This window comes from Mus caroli, chromosome 10 (assembly GCF_900094665.2).
Source record: "Mus caroli chromosome 10, CAROLI_EIJ_v1.1, whole genome shotgun sequence".
NCBI lineage: Eukaryota > Metazoa > Chordata > Mammalia > Rodentia > Muridae > Mus > Mus caroli.
Window position 1 is genome coordinate 11,518,979 of NC_034579.1, and position 5,432 is coordinate 11,524,410.

At 34.6% G+C, this 5,432-nt stretch overlaps 1 long non-coding RNA gene across 1 annotated transcript in view; it reads left to right on the forward strand.

The window, feature by feature from the left end:
- Window positions 1–4,595, forward strand: part of LOC115032121 — a 52,590-nt gene extending 47,995 nt beyond the window's left edge. Inside the window, exon 4 of the long non-coding RNA XR_003837755.1 lies at window positions 4,500–4,595. This is a non-coding gene — a long non-coding RNA (uncharacterized LOC115032121). The remainder of the gene's footprint in view (window positions 1–4,499) is intronic.
- The last annotated feature ends 837 nt before the right edge of the window (window positions 4,596–5,432 follow it).

Below are 5,432 nucleotides of genomic sequence, written 5' to 3' on the forward strand. Positions count from 1 at the left end.
GGGTGTCAGGCAACCCTGCGCTCCCGCTACCCCGGCGCTGATCCGGCCGGATGAGCTCTTCCCAAGTCTTAGTGGACAAGGTCTTTCTTTTAGGGCATGTCTTCCCGAGATACATTTGAAAGCAAGAAAAAGAACAAACCCAGAAAACAATTAATATTATAATAAAGCTTGGATATTTGAAAGATATTTTAAATACACATGAACCCCATTTGAGAAAGTGCCCTGTTCCATTCACATCTGATGCAGCAGAGAGAACATGACTAGATTTGAGGATGCTTATGCACAAGAGATTTGTTAAGATCGTAACCACAGTTCCCAAGATACAGCTACTCTTTCCTTGGTTACCTTATATCCAACTCCCTGTATACTGAGCTAAGATAAGCTTTAAATGCTGCATGTCCATTATTTTCCTTTGATGTTTCTTGGATATTCTTTTCAGACTGAGATGGATTCCCCTTTAATATCTGAGTCAATGACTGGATACTGAAGAAATGATGGCAAGTTGGGTTAACACAGACAAAGTAGTTTTCATTCAATCCTACTGAGATAACATTTCTTAAAGTTGAAGCACCATGTTTCCAAACAGAATGGTGTGCTGGGAAGCCCATATAAACCATAGGTTTATGTACACTTCTAAAGAATGCATGCCTCTTAAAATACACATCCATGTGTGTGTGCATGCACAATGGTCTCTGGATGAACTCACATACTGTACCCAGTGCTAAGGTAATAGCCATGTGAGTGAGCCATGCTGACATAACCCAATAGGATCCTCATCAGGCTACCTCAAAAAAAGCCACACCAAAGCACATGAATCCACTTTACTCAGCACAAGTTTTGATTTTTCAACAAGTCATATAAAAAAAATCAGATTATGGTAATTTATGTTTATTATTTTTGTTTTTTTTTCTTTTATTAGATATTTGATTTATTTACATTTCAAATGCTTTTCCCTTTCCCAGTTTCACCTCCAGTAACCCCCTATCCCATCCCCCTCCCTCTGCTTCTATGAGGGTGCTCCCCTACTCATCCACCCACTCTTGCCTGATGTTTCTTATTATGTCATGGTTTGGATATCATTGTATTTCATAGGTTCAGGTGTTTGGAAGTTTAATGCCAGCTTGTGTTCCTTAAGGAAGTGATTAAATATTAACTCTTTTGACACAATAAATTGGTGAATCCTTGGGCATATTTATAATTAATGTAACATCATTGATATCTTTGTGATTGAAAAGTAAAAGGCATGGTATAGTTTGGGGAAATAAGTTTCTGTGATCAGATTCTAAAATGATGCATCTTGTTCTCTGTTCTGTCTCTGTTTCCTGCCTGTCATGAGATAAGTTGCTTAGCTGCACTTAATTCTTTCACCATGACCTTCACCATCACCCTAGCCCATGGATGGGTCTTGAGAGTAATAGCCTGGCCCTGCCTCTGGCAGAGTTCTCTTTGCTTTGTGATCTAGAGAAATCCACAAACTTCTACTGCTATGGACTGAGTCCCTCCAGCCACTATGCCTTCCCTGTTAGGACACTCCTATTTCCTCTGAATTGTGACCTAAATAAAGCTCTCTTCCCTTTATGAGAGAGAGAGAGAGAGAGAGAGAGAGAGAGAGAGAGAGAGAGAGAGAGAGAGAGAGAGAGAGAGAGACATGGACTGCATCTGATCTATTGAATTTACAGTGATTCAATGTATTTCTTCTTTTCTTTTAAATTATTACTATCAAACCAATGTAAGAAACTTTTCAGCACATTCTTTGGAACATTTAACTTCAAACCTCTGAATATCATGCAAAAAATGCAAAATCTTCATGATATTATGATGCTCACTCTATGTAGAGATCCTGAATATATGTAACAGAGAGTTATTTATCAGCTACTTGTCATTAGAGATATCTACTAAGAATGAGGACCATCTAACATGCATATAGATATGGAAGTCTCCAGATATTCTTTACCTAGAATATCCAGTGTCTATTCGCAACTCCTTCGCACAGAATTTTTAATTACTAGGGAATAGAAAGAAACCATTCCCAGGATACCTATCTTGAATTATTTTTTTTCACAGTAAGTGAATTCAATGAAAGAGTTAGTTAAGTCATTAACTTCTAGAGTTATTTGCTACACAATTGCATATTAGTGGTAAAGTGGTATGACATCCTGTACAAAGTATAAAATGTGTTGTAATAGGTTGGTTGGTTGGTCAGACACAGAGGCAAGAGCCTTGAGGAGACTGCTACTCAAAGCATAGAATATGTAAAAGACAGTATTAATGAAACAATACTTTAGAGACATGGCTATAAGTGGGGAAATAAGAGGAGTTGGAAAGAAAGACAATTTGTAGGAAGAAGCAAAGTATAAACTGACAACTTTGAGAACAAGAAAATGGACATATAATGAACTAAATAATACAGCTAAGGATGTTTCTAAGCAACATTTTGAATGCACATTTTATCAGCTTCTAGCTGTGAATATAAAATGAAAGGAAAACTTTAGCTATAACTGGTCCCTGGTTTGCTGAGTTTGTGCAGGAAAATTGTCTCTTTTCTTAGTTCCACTAGAGGAAAAATGTTAGAGCCAGTGATAGCCATAGGTTATGGTCACTCTGGGCTGCTGTAAGAAAAATTTCCCATGGCTAAAAAGGAAACGAAGCACAAAAATTTAAAACCATTTATTAAATAACTCAAAGAAATCACAGAGCTTTTAATGTCCCCAAAGGCCCTCAAAGAATCTTAATTGCAAGCTCCTTGAGTCTTGAATACTCTTCAAATGCTTTCTCCCAAGTGGAAAGGCTTTTCAAAGTGAGCCTCCAATGAAAGTGTTTTCTGGTTGTGGCTCTTATTTAATGCGTAAGATTCCAATTTATACCAATCAAGATCACTTCTTTAGAAAGATATTATCTTGAATTGAAAGTAAGGGAGAAAAAATATATACACATACATGTGTATATGAAATATATCAAAAATATTATATAACTATATAAATATATATTTATTTAAAATTTTATATTTTTGTAAGTAAATATAAATATATTATACAAACAATATGAATTTTACACAATATAAAACAATAAAATGATATAAATATAAATAATCATATATATGTATGAAAATAAAGGGCCTTTTATAACTTTTTGCAAGAAATAAGCAAAAATCAACCAGAGACATGCACCAAGTTGCAAGAACAATTTTAGAGATATCAGAGTTCCAAACTCAGAGCTCAAGGAAAGGACATCACATCTAGTTTGATTTGCTTGTCAGAAAGATTTTCATCCAAATGTGAACTGGTCCCATGCGTACTTATAATTTCTGAAGTTCTATTAACTACTAACTGTTGAAAGGAGCTTTTTTTGTGTCGGAGTGTCTACTTTTGTTAATTTATGGCTGTCCCATTATTGTGTTCTGTGGGGGGAGGAAGGATAAATCATTTTTATTTGTTTTCAAATTTGAATTACATCAATGAAATTCTATGCAAGTATCAATAGCTATGGGGCAACATGCAGAGCTAAACCTGATTTACTTAATGCACTCTTACACTACAAGGACCCAATGGCATAAAGGATAAACCAACAATAGGAAACAAGTACTTCAATGTTGTGTATATGTGAAGAAAATCTACAAATTAAATTACAACAAAGATGCCCATAATAAAATTTTCTAGTAGCATGAAGTCTTTTGAATCATATAAATTTATACCTCTTTAATCAAGAGTGGAGTGCATTTGCTCCAGGACATTTGTATGTCCAAATATCTGTCATAGAAGGCAGTATGGCTCCTGTCAGGTTATCTTTGAAAACATATGCTGGCAGAACAGAACAACCATATAATGTACTTGACATGCCCATGCTCTGACAAGCCATGGCCCATAGACAGTGAACATGTTTTGGTCCATTGGAGGTAAGACTGATTTGAATCACTTTGCATATATGTTAATCACAGCTCCATTAATATTTTATCTCATGTTCATTACATTCTTTCTTTTTGTCATTCTCAGAAGCAAATTTTTCTTCTGCTGGTTTGAACATATTACATACTTTGTTTTTAGTACTGTGATTATCTGTCAGCTACACTAATCTATGCAAGGTTTCCCTTAAAGATTTCAGTCATTAATGGTTTTTCTCTTGACCAGATACTACTTTAGAATTCCCTTGTACCTTTTAGGCCCTTTACCTTAAAATATTGATATCTATTGCTATTATACTTTGTAATTATGTGGACATATTTTCTATTTTTTCTGTTTTATTGTTTGTAGGTGACAGTATTTTTATAAATTTATTACTCATCCAAATTTTACATATTTCCTTGAATACATATCAATTAATTTTTATGTAGTGTGTACTTTATGTATACTTAATAGTTTTACATATAAAACTCTCAATGTATTTTAATAATTTGATTTTAAATTGTCATAGTTGCTATATTAACTATGGTTTCATGTATTTCTTCACTTTTTGCTCTTGGAAAACGTTGTCCCATCATCTTCCTGCCACTTTTTGTTGTGAAGGAGAGCCTACAGAAGGGGTACCATTAGCCACCCAGAAGGCAGCTTGTGTGGTGTTGAGTGTTCTGTGAACTGAATGGCCCTCTATAGGAAGACACAAGTGTGAGCATTCTGAGGTTTGTGTTTCCTAATTTCTTTCCTGGCACAGTGGTGCATGCTGTGGCTGTCTGCATTCACTCAAATTTATCTTCCTATCATAATTCTTCACAATCCATGAAACTTCTTTGCTGCCCTTCCCTGAATCCTTAATAAAAAACATCATGTTCTACCCTACAAAGACATGTCCTGAAGTCCACCGGATTCTGTAACCTAAAAGTGAAATTTTAAGAATAAAATAAGAGTCTGTTGCTGTTGTTTTGTTTTGCTTTTTACCAATCAGAGGACCTAAGCCACACTGCTCTTCCAAATGCTGCCCAAAGTTCACAGACTGATTTGATTTGATTGGCTCATTATTCTGAAAATCCCTGTTTAGGTTGTGGCTTTTTTTTTTTTTTTTTTTTTAAGAATCTGCCTTAATGCTATGAGAATTTCTAACATGAATTTTTCTTTTTGGTCTCTTTAGCATTTGGGCCTGTTAGATCTTTATAGCATTTGAATTCCATCTCCACTCACTCTATGTATTTTTACTCTTTCCAGGACTCCTATTTAAGGCAATTGCATATCTATTTCTGATTTTTTTTGACACCACAAGTTCTAATCCTTACTGCATATATTTTAACTCTGTTGATAATTTCTCAAAGATTTTTGAAGCTCTGTATTCCTGTTCAATAAAATACAATTTTGGGTTGAATTATTGTGCTGTAAAATCTTCTTCCTGAAGTTTATACATTCAATATGATTTTATTTTTTCTAAAGACTAATTTTTGATTCTTCTTTACAATTTTATCATGTTATTTTATCCCACCAAAATGTTTTATAGTGCTTTTTTCCCCCAGT